Raw genomic sequence first — 17,838 nt, 5'->3', positions numbered from 1 at the left:
TGGAAAATTCAAAGAAAATGCTCTTGGCTTGTTATGCTTCTCTTGGAGCAGGTTATACTTTTTCACTGGGTTGAGCATCCGTTATTTTATGTGATATCATACTTTTCCATTTTCTCCCTGTAGCATGAAAGAGCAGAGAATTTTCCATCTGTTTTTGTTAGCAGAGCTAATAAATTTGGCCCAAATGTGAAATTCAGTATGACACAGAAAATCATCGAAGTTCTGTTCCACCAGTTTAACAGTAAATCACAGTGACTCTCAGGACAGTGAATGCTTTATTTGTCACACTGGCCACTGGATTTCTTGTTCAATGCTGGCATTAAAAACACTGGGTGTTCTCATCCCTTTGCCATAAGATTTGAGGGAGGCATTTCTGCTTCTTTCTTCTACTAGATTGGAAACCTCCAAAAATATTGAATCTTTGTAACAAATATTGACAGAAGAAAGTGTGGTACAAGGGCAAGAGCACACACAGAGCTCGGTAGGGTCCCTGAGTGATGAGAGATGTCACCCCTGCTGGATGCGTATGACTTTGGAAAAACAGTAGTAATATTTCTGTGCTTCCATTTCCACAAGCATAAAATGGGAGTATGCATGCCTATCTTGTCAGGGTGGTGAAAATTAAAAATTGCAATGCATAAGACAACTGTATCTGTTCTTCAAATATTAATATTTCTTTCATTCCTCCACCATCTAGAGGGAGAGCTATGGATTTTACTTCTGGGGTGTGTCAACTATCACTTTATCGCCTCTCAAATCCAAATGCATTCTTCAATATGTGCTCTGTGATGAACAATGAAATTTCCCTGAACGTTTCTCCTCTACAGTGATGTCAGTGTTATGCTATTCAGTAGAGGGGCCTGGTAGGTAAGGCACTGCAAGAGGAAAAGTCTCTCCTGTGTACACTAGAAGTTGACGTGGATGTGAAAATAAGAAAGGCCATCCAGACTGGAAAGGAAGAAGAAAAATGATCTCTACTCACATATAACTTGATCTCATATGAAGAAAATCCTAAAGATTCCACTAAAAATCTAACAAAGCCAATAAGGAAATTTAAGAAAAAAATCACATGGTACAAGAGCAATGAACAATCCAAAAATGAGATTAAGAATACAATTTTATTTACAGCATCAAAAAGCATCAAAAAGAATGAAATACTTGGGAATAAATTCATAAAGAAATGTAAGACTTGTACATTAAAAACGTCAACACATTGTTGAAGTTAAAAATCGAAATGAACAGAAAGGCAAGCCATGTTCATGGATCAGAATACAATATTGTTTAGATAGCAACGTTGCCTGCACTGAGCTACAGATTGAACTCAATCCCTATCAAAATCCTGGCTAGCTTTAAAAACAAGTAGAAATTGATAAACTGATTCTAAAATCATACCGAACTGTCAGGAACACAGAATAGGGGAAAATATTCTTGAAAAAGAACACAAGGAAGCCACACACATCCCAATTTTAAAATTTATTACAAAGGCATCATGACAGTGAGGTGTGACATAGGATAAACACACAGATCAAGACAATATGCTGAGGGTCCAGAAATAATCCCTTACATTTGTAGTCAATAGATTTTTGACAAGGTTGCCAACAGTTATATGGGAAAATAACAGTCTTTTCAACAAGTGATAATGGGACAACTGGATATCCATTTGCAAATAAGAAAGAATAAAGTTAGGTCATTTCCTCACACATTACTTAAAAATTAACTCATGGAACTAAATGTAGAAGCTAAAATTATAAACATCTTAAAGAAATCATAAAGAAATAAATCTTGGTGACCTTGGGTTAGGCAGTCAATTCTCAGATTTGACACCAAAAGCATGAGCAACAGAGGAAAATATAGATAAACTGAACTTCATCAAAATTAAACACTTAAGGACGTTATTAAGAAAGTGAAAAGGCAACATATGGAGTGTCTGAAAATATTTGTATAGCGTATATCTGATTAAAGGTTAACATCAGAATATATAACACACTGGAATTTGACAACATTGTAAAATGATTATAAATCAATAAAAAACGTTTAAAAAAAAGAATATATAACAAGCTTCTATACTTCAACAGCAAAAAGATAAAGAACTCAATTTTTAAAAGGTGGATAAAGGACCTAAAAAGACATTTCTTCCAAGTAATATAAACAAATGGCCAGAAAGAACATAAAAAAAAAGTTCAATATCATTGGTCATTAAGGAAATGCAAATCAAAACCACAATAAGATACCACTTCATATCAATCCGGTTGGCTATAATGAAAAAATGGAAGATACTAAGTGTTGGTGAGGGCTGTGGAGAAACGGGAGCCCTCAGACACTCCTAGTGGTGGTGCAAAATCATGCAGCCACCATGGAAAATAGTTTGGTGGTTCCTCAAAAAGTTAAACATAGAATCATCACATGACCCAGCGATTCCACAGCTAGGCATACACCCAAGAGAAATACCCACCCCCCCAAAAAAAACCCATAAAAACCAACAAAAAAACTCTGTACATGATTTTTCATAACACTGTTATTCATAATAGCCAGAAAGTAGAAATAAAAACCCAAATGTCCAAACGATGAAAGGATAAATAAACTGTGGTATATCTGTATCATTGACTATTATTTGGACATAAAAAGGAATGAGGTTCTGACACAGGCTACAACATGGATGAGATCTGAAAACATTATGCTCCATGGAAGAAGCCAGTCACAAAGGACCACATATCGTGGTCATTTATATGTGGTCCACATACGGATTTCCTCCATATCTAATGTCCCAAATAGGCAAGTCCGTGGAGACTGAAAGTAGCTTGGTACTTGCCTGGGGAAGGGAAGATTTGGAAGTGATGCTGATGGGTGTCAGGTTGCTTTTTGGGATGATGAAATGTCCTACAATGAATGGTGAGGTTGCACGCTTCTGCAGAGATACGAAAACCCGTTGAACATTGAATCCATTGTACACTAACCAAAGAATTTTATGGTGGGTGAATTCTGTCTCCAAGCTGGAAAGGAAGGAAGGAAGGAAGGAAGGAAGGAGAGAAGAAAGAAAGAAAGAAAGAAAGAAAGAAAGAAAGAAAGAAAGAAAGAAAGAAAGAAAGAAAGAAAGAAAGAAAGAGAGAAAGGGAGAAAGAAAGAAAAGGAAGGAAGGAAGAAAGGAAGGTAGGAAGGAAGGGAGGGAGGGAGGAAAAAAGAAAAAGAAAGGAAGGAAGGATGGATTGTGGGCCGAGGGCAGATGCATATGCTCTGAGGTACCAGTCTCCAGACCACGCCCTCCTTGGCCATCTTTAGCGCCTCCATGGACTACAGCCATCACTCCTCTCTGCTTCCTCACCACCTCAACAAACAGACCCATGAGGAAGATCAGAGTGTCCTTCCTGAGAAGCAGGGTGACATTTCAATTCAGGACGTGTCTGCAGCGCCACTAATTACATCTGCCCAGTGCCCTCTGGGAGCTGCACTGGCTTCCAGGAAGCAGTCTGTTGCTGACTTTCACTCTCTCAAGTGCCTTACTGAATATTTCCTCTCCTCTAACTGGCACATCCCTGGCCAGGCTCATCCTGGTCTCTGTTGAGTTTTCATTCTTCTATTTCAGCAGCCAAGACATTTATTCAATGTTAACAAATCCCTGAGTGACAAAACATGGAACTTTCCTGATGAGGTTATCAATTTAAGTACACAAACTGTAGAAAGAGGCAGGATGATTTTTCTCAGAATGAAACGTGTTTGATATTGAAAAAGACATGTTGGTTTTGTAGTTTTAAACTAGTATCTATTTCAGGAAACTTGCAATTCTGTTGCTGTGAGTGAGGTTCCGCTACCAGAGGATTCTAATTTTCCTGGATCCTGGTTTGGTATTTTTAATTGGATGGCTTTATGATAGCATCATTGTGGCCTCTTCTGCCTTCATTTAGTAAATGATATCATTTACAGCGCAGGCACACAGGCTTTCTAATGATACACTTTTCAACTGCCTTTTGGAGACTATGAGGGAATACCTTTGGGGCAAGGATTCCATTTAGTTATTCATTTCGAATTCTTTCCAGTTTAAGCATTCTTCCAAATGGCTTTTGAACATTTCTGAAGTTTTATTTTGTAACAATAGTCTGGTCATCAAATAATTGAAAACTTCATGACATAGATACAGGGTAAGGCAGCTGTGAAAATGCTTTCACATCCGTGGTCCCATTTGGTCCTCTTGTCCGAGGGCCTCGTGGGTGGTGGCAGGCGGTGGACTGGGGTGCCACACAGGGCTTCCATGCCTCCACCTGCCTCGCCTGACTCTCCAGCTGACCGATCACTCAAACCAGCTCCCTATCATCCTGCCAGATGCACCGCTGTGCGGGACTCCACCCTGGGGGCAGCACGGACCAAGGCATTTTGATGGAGAGGGCGATTGTAAAGTGATTTACAGTGCCCAGTGCCTACACTGGAACACTCAGCATGTTCTTTCTTTGCTTCTCTCATTCCTTCTTCCCACCAGCAGATATATTTTGAGCTACTGTGCTGTGTAGCTCTGTGTCGGGCAGAGCGCCGGGTGCTGGGGACGTCGCCTGTTCCATCCGCGTTGAGCTGGCCTCAGTCTGCTGCACGCACACTGCCGGAGGCAGGTGCCAGCTCACTTCTCAACAAAAGCCTGAGTTCCTCCAGCTTCCCCCAATTCCAGGCTGCCCAGCTGCTAACCCTGCTCTGTCCTCTAAACCTCAATGCTGGGGCTTGCTAAGAGTCTTGACGGTGACCCCTGGCCCTCCATGCATGGACCCCCTTGCTTAGACTTCAGCCCCAGCTCCCAAGTCCAGCCCTGCCTGGTGCAGATGTGGCCTTGCCCTGCCCCATTCTGGCTTCCCTAAGGGCAGTCCCTCCCTAAGGATGCTTCCAGATCACCTGCATCACTTGATAAAACTGTATGTTCCGGGGGAGGGTACAGCTCAGCGGCAGAGCATGCTTGGCATGCATAAGGTCCTGGGTTTGATCCCCAGACCCTCCATTTATAAATAAATAAATAAATAAATCCTAATTACCTCCCCCTCCAAAGAATTTAAAAAAAAATCCCTGCACATTCCTAGGCTTCGATTCGCATCTAAAAACACTCAGGATGTCTGCGGGTGAGAAATGCAAATCTTCACTTTCCACAAACTCACCAGCTACATTATAACTGGAGAACCACGGGCTTAGGCAGGAAAGAAAAAAGACAAAAACAAATCGAAAAAACTGCTTAGGAGTCTATTATGGAAAATAGATGGCTCCTTCCCTCCCATGCAGCTCAGGAGACTCGTTTCTGTAGCACCTGTCTATGCTGCTGTGGGAGGTACGAGCGCTCAGTTAAACCCCCGAGTGTCCCAGGGAGGATGGGCTGCACCTGCTCCCTGTTAGCCAAGGCGCTCAGGAAGCCCGCGTCCACCCCAGACCACACCTCTTTCCTGCAGGGCCGTAAAGGCACATGGAATAGGGGACAAGGTGGGGCCAAGTAACCTTTGATCATTACCCGGAGTTTTAACTCTCCAGTCATCCGAGAAGGGAGAGTGGACGTGGAGAAAGCTGTTTTTCCTAAGCTGGTTAGTCCTAAATCGCTTCAGAAACCAAAAACCATCTGTCAGACCCACTGCTCTGTCAGTAAGCCCCCACCCCACCCCCACACACCCCCATCTGCCAGGCCCAAATCTCACCTTGGCGGCGGGGAAAGTGGCAGGCTGGATGCACAGAGCCAGGCATTAAGCTGGCCCAGGGCAGGGCCTGGCCCAGCCCGAGGTCCAGCTGGTGTCCTCAAGGCGAAAGAGAGGAAGATTCTGGCAGGCATCACCCCACGTGGAGGCTGCTCCCAGCCCTCAAGTCCAGGTGCAGAGAGGGCCGGAGAGGGTGGAAGGAAAGCCCCATTCACACCTGGATGCGCTGACTCCCAAAGCACAGCCACTTCTATCCACAGGTGCATGGCCCAGCCACAGTCTGGACTGTGAACCACTGTATCGGCTACAGCATCACCTGGAATCCTTGTGAAGACCCTGGACCAGTCTGCTGGAAATTCTGACTCACTTTGTCGGCCAGAGGTCCTGGAGTTTGGTGAGAACCAGGTGGTGCTTCTCATCAGGGAGCTTTGCCCTTGGAGGAGGGCGGGGAGGATGAGAGAAGCCCCTGCTTCTGCCGCTCCCTTTCCTGCAGCCTGCACTGTGCCCGGGGAGGGCCCAGCCCCAGCCCACACGCGCTGGGAGGGAGCAGGTGCCCAGCTGTGCTCGCTCAGGAGCAGATGGGAAATGCAAACCCAGGAGGTGGGGAGGCTGGGGTGAGCTGGGGAAGCATGTGTCCATCTGTGTCAGTAACAGCATCCCAGAGGCGCCCGAGGCAGGCCCGGGGCCAGGGGACCTGGTCCCCATGTGTGGGCTGTGCCAGCCTGGTATGTCTTTTCTCTGCAGAAGCGGGTGAACCTACCTCCCCCCCTTGGATTGGTGGGATGATTCCTTCTCTGGAATATGAAGGAATCACCCTGAAGTTTCAAGAATTTCCTTCCCAGCCCTGAACCCTTGGCACACTTTCTCTGCTGCCCTTGTTGGGGTGGAGAATGTGACAACATGGGTTGAAAGAACTCCATGGATTGACTTTTCCAGCCACCAGAGCTTCATCTGTGCCATCACTTCCCTCCCTCCAGAAGGCCTCCTTTCGAAGGCCTGTGTCGCAGATGGCGTGCGTGCAGGGAGGGTGCAGCGCTGAGCGTCGCCTCGCCTTGAGGTCCTGACCCAAGTCTTCCCCGCATCTCAGTTCAGGGCCACCACTCAGCTGTGGCCTGGTACGTGCGGCAGGAGTTTGGGGCACTCAGATGGAGAGCTTTGTGGCGGCTGAATGCTCTGGCACGTGTCACTCACTGGCCCTGAATGTCACTGAGGACACGTGGCTTCTGGGGTCTGTGCTCATCCTCCAGGTGACCTTGGGGAATTGCCAGCCGTCTCTGAGCCTCTGTCTCATCATGTGAGGAAGAAGCAACTTTGTTGCGCAGTGCCTGGAGCCCCCGGCCTCACGTCTGCAGGAGACCAGGGCTCAGGGGCGCCCTTAGGGGCCCAGGGACCCCCAGCTTTACTTTCTCCTGCCCTCCTTCCCGGGACTGTTGAGTTAGTACTCGAAGATTCTGGAGCTGCTCAAGGTGATTTTTTTTCTCATTGTAAATCACAGCGCTGCTTTGCGGTTTAAGTTATGTGGTGTTTATTTTTTCTTAACGACTAATCCGTGCATGAAATTGAACTAGAAGTCAGAAGAGGCGGGGGAAAAAAAACAACACAAAGCCATGTCTCATGAAAAGCCACAACAAAAATAATTGTCAAGGGGGCTTTGATCAACAATTTTCCAGTTTTTAAGTGAGAACCGAAGGCCCCGTGGTGAATCAGAAAGAGGCTGGAGCGTGGGGACTCCTGGGTGTGGGCCGGGACCCGGGGACTCGCGTGTGGCTCAGGGCGGCCCCTGCCCATCTCCATGCGCAGCAGGCGGACGGGAGGCCTCAACAGCGCGTTCTTGATCACGGGGCTGGAGAAAATGCGCTAAAACCAGGGCGCAAGGAACTCTGCCCGAGATTCCATTCCCAAGAACTAAGCGAGCGCCTGCCACGCCCAGGGCCCTCTGAGCCCCGTGGGGCCTGAGAACCCGCACGCGCCCATGGCTGCCTCCCCGCGGAGCCCGCAGCGGGGGAAGTGTGGTGCGGGGATGGGTGGGCAATGGCTGGTGAGGTGCAGCCCTGCAGGTGTGAAGGGCACGCGGATGCAGGGAAGACGTTCACCCCCACAAAGGACGGTGGGATGGAGGCTGAGCACTGAAGGATGAAGGGGGTTGGCTCCAGAGGTGGAAGAGAAGAGACCCTGGGCAGGAGGTCTGTGAGCTGGGGGGCAAAGGTGGGAAAGTCAGGACCCGTGGATTCCTACTCCCGAACCTTCGTGCCAACGTAGCCCTCGAGCAACAGGAAGTTATGGGAGCTTTGGGCTGGGGGACAAGGAGGGGACATGATTCTCTAAGTCCTCTTGGAGTAAATTCAGTCATTTTTACATTCTTACATTCTTACAGCTGAGGTCTAGACAATTGACATGGTTGTTCCTAAGTTGCACAGCTCCCAGAGCAGAGCAAGTGCTTAAGCTCTAGTTTTGTTTCTTTTTTCTTTATAGCCTTACTTAAACAAGTATTTTCTTTTATTTTTTAGGGGAGGGGGTGGTAATTAGGTTTGCTTATTTATTTACTCTTTAATAGAAGCACTGGGGTTGAACCCAGGACCACATGCATGCTAAGCACACGTTCTACCCCTGGGCTGTGTCTCCCGCCCCCCAGCCCTGGTCCTCTGACAGCTGACGCTGGGCTTGGCCCCAGGGAGAAGTTTCTGCCGGCAGGTGGACTTGAGAAGCAGACAGCAGAGCGTGTGTTCCCAGCTCGGGTCACGGTGCAAGGACATCACCCAGGTTTAGCATCAGCCAATTCAGCAGGTGTCTACTGGCAGCACACTCAGTCTTAGGCTCTTGTGTGGGTGCCGGGGACGAAAAGCAGAAGGAGATGGCTCTGGCAGGGAAGGACAGAAGACACAAGAAGACATGCATTCACGTATCTGCTCAACCAGGCTTTGCTGTGCTCTTCCCGTGTGTCAGCCTGGGTGAGATCTGGGGGCACAGGGATGAGGCAAGCAGCTGTGGTGCCTTCACAACTACATCCCACCCGACAGGGGTGAGTCCCATGAAGGGAAGACCTGACCCCAACATCAAGTCGAGGGCGAGGGCCTTGGAGGATAACTGCCAGGTGATGAGTGGGAAGGGTTGCTTTGTAGAGGACAAGTGATGAATGTAATCCATTGAAACACAACCTATGCTTTGGAAGGCCTTGAGTGGGGGGGGGGCTAGGCACTACTGCTTCTGGTGTGGATGCAGGCAGGAGGTGGACACGTCTGCCGTGGAGAGAAGAAGCCCAGCCACTAGGGAGGCAAGACCACCAGCCAGTGGCAGGGTGACTGGTGGCCACTTCCCCTTCAAGTAGGGTAAACCTGTGATCTATCATTCAAACCAGGATGCTTTTGGGCAGGAAAGGAGATGCTGTTAATAATTACGCTGGATCACCTGGGGGGGACTCTATCTATCTGGAGGGAACTCTAATTTGAAAAGATACATGCACCCCAGCATTCATAGCAGCACTATTTACAACAGCCAAGACATGGAAGCAACCTAAATGTCCATGACAGATGACTGGATAAAGAAGATCTGATATATATACAATGAAATACTACTCAGCCATAAAAAAGAATAAACTAATGCCATTTGTAGCAACATGGATGGACCTGGAGATCATCATTCTAAGTGAAGTAAGCCAGAAAGAGAAAGAAAATACAATACGATATCACTCATATGTGGAATCTAAAAAAAGAAAAAAGAAGATACTCGTGAACTCATCTACAAAACAGAAACAGACTCATAGACGTAGTAAACAATCTTATGGTTACCGGGGGAAAGGGGATGGGAAGGGATAAACTGGGAGTTCGAGATTAATTAGTATACATAAAGTAGATAAACAAGTTTCTTCTGTATGGCACAGAGAACTATATTCAATATCTTGTCATTACCTATAATGGAAAAGAATATGAAAAGGAATTTATGTACGTATATGTATGACTGAAACATTGTGCTGTACACCAGAAATGATTGACACATTGGAAACTGACTATACTCCAATTAAAAAAACTGCAAGACTGCACACACTTGATGCACTTCCTCACCCCTGGACCTTTGCTTAACCCTTTCTTCTTACTGACAATGCCCTTTCCTACCTGCCGGGTACTGATTCCACTTTTCAAGATTCAGTCTTTCTTGAACATCCTGTCCCCGAGCAGGAGTGGCCCCACCTCGGTGTCTTTGTCTCACTGCAGACTCCTCCTGGACCATCTCCAGGGTCCTGCCTCTCCGTTTCTTCCCACCTCAAGCCCTGGAAGGCCAGGGCGCTGCCTGGCTCTGCCCACTCTGGGCCTCCTGTTCCTGGCCTAGTGCTTCACCCATGCTGGTCCACAATACATTCCTCCTACGTGGATTTCCTCCTAAGATTTCCCCCTGTGGCACCTGAGCAAAAAATATAAAAGTTTGGTGATAAAGAAGAATGAAGATAAAATCAGCCCAGCCACTTTTTGTGGCTGACTCTCTACATTTATGTCTGGCACACTGCACAGCACCAAGATGCTTCCTAAGTTGACTGAAGTGAAAGGATGAGGGAGTGAGAACTTGGGCTCCTCACCCGCATCCCAAGGCCGCGTTTCCCACTGGTGGGCGTACTCGGCAGTGTCTCAGTGCCAGTGGTGAGAGTCCCACCTTTAATCACATTTGAATCCTGGCACAGTGCCTGCCACCACCTAGGTCAGTCTCCTTGTTCTGCATCGTCTGATGTTTGTCTGTCTTTCTGTCTTCGTGTGGGTGCTGAGTGAGGAATGTTCATTCTGCCTTCCTGGATTGGGAAAGGCAAATGCAGGGCTGAGAAGCAAGTGGACCCCTCTCTCCCTCACCCCTGCACCCACAGCACATGTGGCTCTTTTTCCTGCTGAGCCCAGATGAAGCACAGAATCCTTTACGCGATGATACAGTCATTCGCTCCAAGCCAATCACATACATGATGCAGTTTACCTGACATCCTCATCCAAGAGTGTCCCCGCCAATCCTTTGTTTGGCAGGCATCCCCCTCCATCCTCAGTCACCTCTCAGCAGGCTCAGGAATGCCTTGAGGAGACCAGGTTCCTGGTACAGCCTCAGAGCCGCCCACGAGGTGCTGACAGACAGAATCCAGCCCCTGTAGGACCACAGCATTCTGCGCACCCAGGACTCAAGGGCCTGGCTGGAGTCGGCCGGGCTTCAGAGGCAGGGCTGTCCGCTGGGGGTTTCAGGAGCTCTCCTGGCTATTAAAATCACAAACCTCATATAACATTAAAAATGTTAATGTGCTGTAAAATTTTCTATGCGTAAGAATCTCACTAGAGGGGAAATAGGGAGAGGTCCATAATGGCTGGCTTTCCATCTTCTCGATGGGTTTTATTAGAGCTGTAACAGGAGCGAATCCACTTAAAAGACTCTTGTCAGGGAACAGTTACAGTAGGTTATAACTCAGAGTGGGAAGCCATCTCTGCCCTGCACAAAATTGGAGTGGCCGGGAAAAATGAGCAGCAAGAAATACAGGTCACCGGCGTCACACCCGTGAACCTTTGTGAGGGAGATGGGGTTCGGGAGGAAACTGGAGATGAGCTCGGTAAGGGGGCAAAGCACATGGCTCCGTTGGTCCTTCGCCCACAGAATGGGCTGTAAGAGGGGTCCAGCAGTGCCCTTTTTACCTCTCAAAACTAGCACCCAGGATGGGGACAGAGCATCTGTTATGAAAGCAGACCTGGCACTGGCCATTCTCAGTAGCCAGGACAGCACACTAACCTTGGAAAGGGGAAAGGGGTTGTCACCACCCGGAAAACGATTCCAGGACCGAGACCAGGCCACCCTGTGGAAGTGCCTCAGCAGGAGGGAAAGCACACTGCTCTGTTGGACTCCTGCTGGTGCCTGGCTGACACACCTCACCTGTGTTCCCCGTCGCGTGTCTTGGTCTCCCTTGATGGCCATCAAAGTTCAGTGGCAGCAGCCCCGTGTCCCGAATCCAGCCAGTGGCTGGTTTTACCTCTCGCCCGGTTTGCCAAGGACAGGAGATGATTGCATCTCCCACTTCCAGCGGGCAGTTGCCACAGCCCCGCTGAGTGGTCGCATTGTATGCAAGACCATTTGTGGGTGAGATACTGATAACCTGATTGGAGTCTTTGGGGTCAAGGCCACTTCCCAGCAGAGCCTCGGTCTCTGATTTCCCTGTCTCAGCTGCCTGTGGGAGGCTGACCCCCGTTTCCAGGTCTGCCGTGTTGGGGAGACTCATATGAACGTGATATCTGGGCTGACGTCCTGGCTTAACGGATGTAACGCTGCAACAGTGAAAAGTGCCTGTGAGCAAGTCTTATGTGTCCTGTGGTTTATGTGACCAGCAAAAACTTGAGAGGAAAGCCAGATCACAGACTCTCTCACTCACACATTGTGAAGAATTAACCCAGGATTCAATTAATTAAGGATTTACTTAATTAAAAGAATGAATTCTTAATAAGCCAGATACTGGAAGCCAGACCCAATTTACCACCAGTGACCGAACGCACAAAGGCTACGTACCTCCAAGCTTTAGACGAGTAAGAAAGTAGATTTTGGTTCAGCGTGGCTCTCTGTATAACCAAAGCTCTCCTGGGAAACACTGTTAGCATTTTTCTTTTCAAGTATTCAACAGAGGGAAATGTGTAATTAAACTATTATACATCTGTGTAATGATCATGATGAGGCCATTAAAAATAACGTTCACAAATCTTTTATAACAACGTGGAAGTGCTTACTTTAGCATAGAAGTTGAAAAGGTACGATGCAAGGTTCTTCAAATTTTGAAAAAAAAATCAAAACCCTGTGAGAAAATAGATGAAGACTATTTTAAAATTAAACTTAAAAAAAAATGTTGAGAATAGAGGTAGGGGGTATAGCTCAGTGGTAGAGCATGTGCTTAGCATGCATGAGGTCCTGGGTTCAGTCCCCAGCACCTCCACTAAAATGAACTTAAAAATACGTGTAATTACCTCCCCTCCAAAAAAAAAAGGGAATAAAAATAAATAAATACATAAATAAATGATCCATATCTATTTCTAAAAAAATTTTGAAAATAGATTTACAGAAAACTTGCTAAGATAGCACAGGGCTTCTGTATACCCCCACGTCAAGTTTCCCCCATTTTTAACGTCTTATGTTGCCGTGGTACATTAGTCACAGCTAATGAATCCCTGTAGCTCTGTTTTTAAACAGAGAAGATGATGCAAAATCTCTTGTAGCAGAGTAATCTGTTTTACTTTGGCACAGAATCCTCGAGTCTGGTCCCCTGGGTGCTCTGTCCTGTCTGCCCCTGTGTCCGTTAAAGGATGGCCACGTGTCACACAGATGTGCAAAAGCTGCATCCTGGAAGCTGACGCCGTTTCTGAAGCACAGGGATTATCCTCTGTGCTGGGACCAGTGAAATAAGCAGGGGCCCCCACAGAGAAGGTTCACAGATTTACAGAGTGTAGTGTGGGGTAAACTGGCAGGACTTCCTTCATTTTTTTTTTTTTTTGCAGTGTTGCTTCTAGAGTCTGGAAGGACTTACATTTGCCCTTGCAGGACATAGGCTCATATGAGGCCATGGCCCCTGCCTAATTGTCCCAACTGGCCTCGTCTGACTTGGCCCATATCCCAAATGGTCATTAAAGGAGCTACTGCCTTTCCATCTACTTGGCTAGAAAATGGGATTTAGGGTCCTGGCTTCATGGGAAGCAGCAGAAGTAAGTGAGCACAGAAATGCAAAGGGGCTGGAGTCAGGGTGCCTGAAGCTTGACTGGGCTTGTGGCCCTAGTGAAATGTACTATGCTGGACCCCAAATTTAATTTACAGAACTGAGCCAGAAAATAATTTGCCATGTACTCCCTGCTTCACTCATCAAAATGAGTGAGTAGATCCCACCTGCCTGGGATTATACAAAGATGATATTTAAAGCCAAATTTGCCAAGCCCCTTCCTCTAACATTGAATTATTTAGAAGTCCACACACATTTTTTTAAATCGGGGTGTAATATTCTATATTAGTTTCATGTATATGATATGTTGATTTCATATTGTGTATACTGTGAAATGATCACCCCAGTAAGTCTGGTTAACCTCCGTTGCCATTCAGAGTTAATAATTTTTTTTCTCTTGTGATGAGAAAATTTACAGTCTACTTTGTTAGCAACTTCCAAATATACAACACAGTGTTCTTAACTGCAGTCACCATGCTGTTCATGGACTTCTTTATCTCATAATTGCAAGTTTGTGCCTTTTGACCCCCTTCACCCATTCAGCTCACCCCTCACCCACCACCACCCTCCTCTGGCCACCACAACCTCTTCTCTGTGTCTATGAGCTTGTTTTTTGTTTGTTTCTTAGATTCCATGTACAAGTGATATCATACAGTATTTGTCTTTCTTTGTCTAAATTATTTCACTTAACATAGTTCCCTCAACGTCCATCCATGTTGCTGCAAATGGTAATATTTCCTTGTTTTCTTTATGACTGAATAATATCCATCATATACATATATTTCATAATTTTTTAAATCCATTCACTCATTCAGGGGCACTTAGGTTGCTTCCATATCTTGGCTATTGTAAATAATGCTGCAATGAACATGGGGAGTGCATTACCTTTTCAAATTATATAATAGTTCTATTCTTAATTTTTTGAAGAACATACATACTGTTTTTCATAGAAGCTGCACCAACTCACATTCCCACCAGTAGAGAATTCCCTTTTCTCCATATCCTTACCAACACTGGTTATTTCTTGTCTCTTTTTGATGCTAATAACCATTCTAAGAAATGTGAGGTGATATTGTAATTTAGATCTGCATTTCCCTGATAGTGATGTTGATAACCTTTTCCACGTACCTGTGGCCATGTGCATGTCTTCTTTTGAAAATTATCTATTCAGAGCCTTTGCTCATTTTTTAAATTGGATTGCTTGTTTTGTTTTTGTTTTTCTGGTTTTTTTGTTTTGGTTTTTTTTTTTTTCTCTTGAGTTGCATGCCTTCTGTGTATATTTCAGACATTAACCACTTAGATATACGATCTGGAAATGCTTCCTCCCATTCAGTAAGTTGCCTTTTCATTTTGTGGATGTGCAGAAGCTTTGTAGTTTGCTGCACTTTGATTTCTTTTTAGTTTTGTTGCCTTTGCTTTTGGTGTGAAATCCAAAAAAAAAAAAAATCGTTGTCAAAATCCATATCAGACAGCCTACTGCCTTCTTTTTCTTCTCTGATTGCTCTGTCTAGGACTTCAATACTATGTTGAATAAAAGTGGCAAGAGCGGGCATCTTGTCTTGTTCCTGATCTTAGAGGAAAAGCTTCCACCTTTTCACCACCGAGTATGTTGTTAGCTGTGGGCTTGTCATATAAAACCTTTGCTGTGTGAGATGTTTCCTTTGCACTTGCTTTGTTGAAAGTTTTTATCACAAATGGACGTTGAATTTTGTCAAGTGTTTTTTTCTGCTTCTATTAAGATGATCATATGATTTATACTTAATTTTTAATGTGGTCTAGCACACTGATTTTTTTTAAATTGAAGTACGGTCATGTAGTTTATTTCAGCCTTGCTTTCTGGGCTGGTCATGGGAAGTCTAAGCCGACATGGGGCCTAGAATGAAGGTCAGGCTTGGTGCTCAACAAATACACATTTAAGATAAAAATCTCATGTGATGCTCAGTCACGGATGTACCAGAGAGCAGTGACTCAGCACGCTGCTGGAGAAGCCTTATTAAGTCCTGGTCTGCCTAAGGGAAGAGAGATATGCAGAACTTGGGTATTTAAGGAGAATGTGGGGAGAAATTTAGAAAAGATGATAATACCAGAAACAATGATAATTTTAGTTGACAAAAAGACCAAGCTGCTTTGCATAGAAGTGTTGAAGGCTAGGAAGGTTGACATCCAGAGGAGAGAAGAAGGTAACACACTCATCACGGTAACCATGGTAATCAAGCAGCAGCAGTCTTCATGCCCCAAGGCCTTCGATGAGCCAGACCTGTTGTCAGCACTTCCCATGCATGCATTATCTTGTTGAATTGGCACAGCTAACCTATGATGCTGGAATTATAAGCTGTGTCTCCTGGAGGAGGCTGGTTCAGCACACAGAAGTGAAATTTGACTTGTGCAAAGTCAAAGTTGTCTGACTTACTTCAAAGCCCCAGCTTCTGAGCACTTCACTCACCCATCCATCCACCCACTCACTCACATATCCACCCACCTTCTTAGCCCCCATCCCCCTTCCACCAATCCATCTATCCTCTATCTTTCCATCCATCTGTCCACCAATCCATCCACACATCCATCCATCAATATATCCATCTTGCATCTATTCACCCATCTATCCACCCATCCATCCATCCATCCATCCCTCCATCCATGTGGAAGGCTGTAGTACCAGCTGATGAATGAGCACTGGGTGTTTCAGAATCACTTCTGGAAGTCTTCTGCTGGGTTGGCTGATGAAGTGGAGCCCAGAGGACCATGACGTGAGCAGAGTTTAAATAGGAGAAAAATATTTCTTGAGACTAAGTATGGACAGTTGAAACTGGTGACAGGAGATGAGTTTTCTTTTTATTACCTCTGAAGGATTTTAAAACTAGATTTTCACCTCTTTTGACTAAGTAATATTTTTCTCCAACCCAAAGCAAGGAAATGGGTAAGGAGAATATTTCTGTTCTCTCAGTCCTAAGATTCAGTGCTTTTCTGAAAGTGACTTGGAACATCTCTATGCAGGGAGGGGGCTGGGACGATTGTTTTTGCTATTTTATTCCTTATTTTTGGTAACGAAAAGATGGTTTAGAACCTCTTGTAACAATGTAATCTAATGAACTAAATAGTTTTTAGGAATCACAAAATGCTGTCATTTTTCAAATGGCTACATCAAATTGTTTTAAATTTTCAATTTTAAAAATGTACCTTAGCATGATAAGTTTTATTCCAAAAGAACTTTGTTTTTTCTTTTCCATAGCCAACTGATAAACTCCTGTCGCAGTAGTACCCAATAAAACTGCCTGCAGATCCTTAATTATCGTGGCACGAATGTTCCCACTGCAGTAAAGGGAATAAGAGTATACCATCAGACCTGCCTTTTTACATATATTTTGATGTCTTCAGTCTGTGAAAGGATACAGGGCTGATTATATTCATGAAGTCTTAAGAGTTATAAACACGTTGACAAATATATGGCTGTGTACAGAGTATTCCGAATGAAATATTTTCACTCCGCAATTCAGTCCTGGCTGGTGACAGAGAGCTCGGGACACACCATGCCTCTGCATTATTTATTATGATCGTTGCTGCTCTTATAAAAGTGTGAGCAATATTAGAAGGCATCTGAGTGGAAAAACTGATTATTTTGTTATTTCATGCCTTTGTGACACGGTATTCTTCATGTTGGTTATCTGAGACACTTCGTGCTGCTAGCAAAGACCATTTTTTCATGTTGACAAGATTCTGCCATCGAGCAAGATAGCGATCTTATTCAACATTATGAGGCTGGGTTCATTAAAAGGGGGCAAGCATTTCAGGAGGTTTCCACGGCAGCCTCCCTCATACTGGGTGTAAAGAATCACATTCCAACATGATGATAGATCAGGCAGATAAACGTGGGGCTCCACACGAATTGTTGAGCAATGAACTGGAAAGGCTGTGATGAGGAGGAGCCGCCGACAGGGAATTCTACCATGGCAAGAACTGGAACTGAGTCTTGTTCTTGGGGCTGGGAAAATGACTGTGTTCTGGGGTCTGCTGGACCAGGGGGTAGTTTTGCTTGTCAGCTTAAACTAGACAACACAGCTGAAGATGGACTTCAACCTGCAGTTAAGAAGGATAGTCAGGATCATGCCCAGGCACGTCAGATCCTGCATCCGCTGGAGGGAGGGCAAGCTTTTGAACAAAGTGCAGATCATTTGGATGCTGAGAAAATCAAGGCAGGGGTGGGAATTAATCTTCAGGGTGCTGGGGTGTATGTTCAGGACAAACCCTGAGAAGAGGAAGACGAGAATGAAGACCAGTTCCGATGGGGGCTGGCCTGGGGGGACACAGGCTGTAGTACATTGTCCTTTAACTTCTGCCCCCCTCAGCAGTACCTTCCCTTCCCCACGCATGGTGCCCTGCTCCAGGAGACGCTGAGGCACGTGCCTGAGCCCTCCACAAGAACAGCACCCCTGCCGTTGTCAGCTGGCGCTCCTGCCCCTACCAGACTCTCATCACCTGGAGGGCAAGGAT

This window comes from Vicugna pacos, chromosome 5, assembly GCF_048564905.1.
Source record: "Vicugna pacos chromosome 5, VicPac4, whole genome shotgun sequence".
Classification (NCBI taxonomy): Eukaryota; Metazoa; Chordata; class Mammalia; order Artiodactyla; family Camelidae; genus Vicugna; species Vicugna pacos.
Note: the sequence above shows the minus strand (reverse complement) of the source record.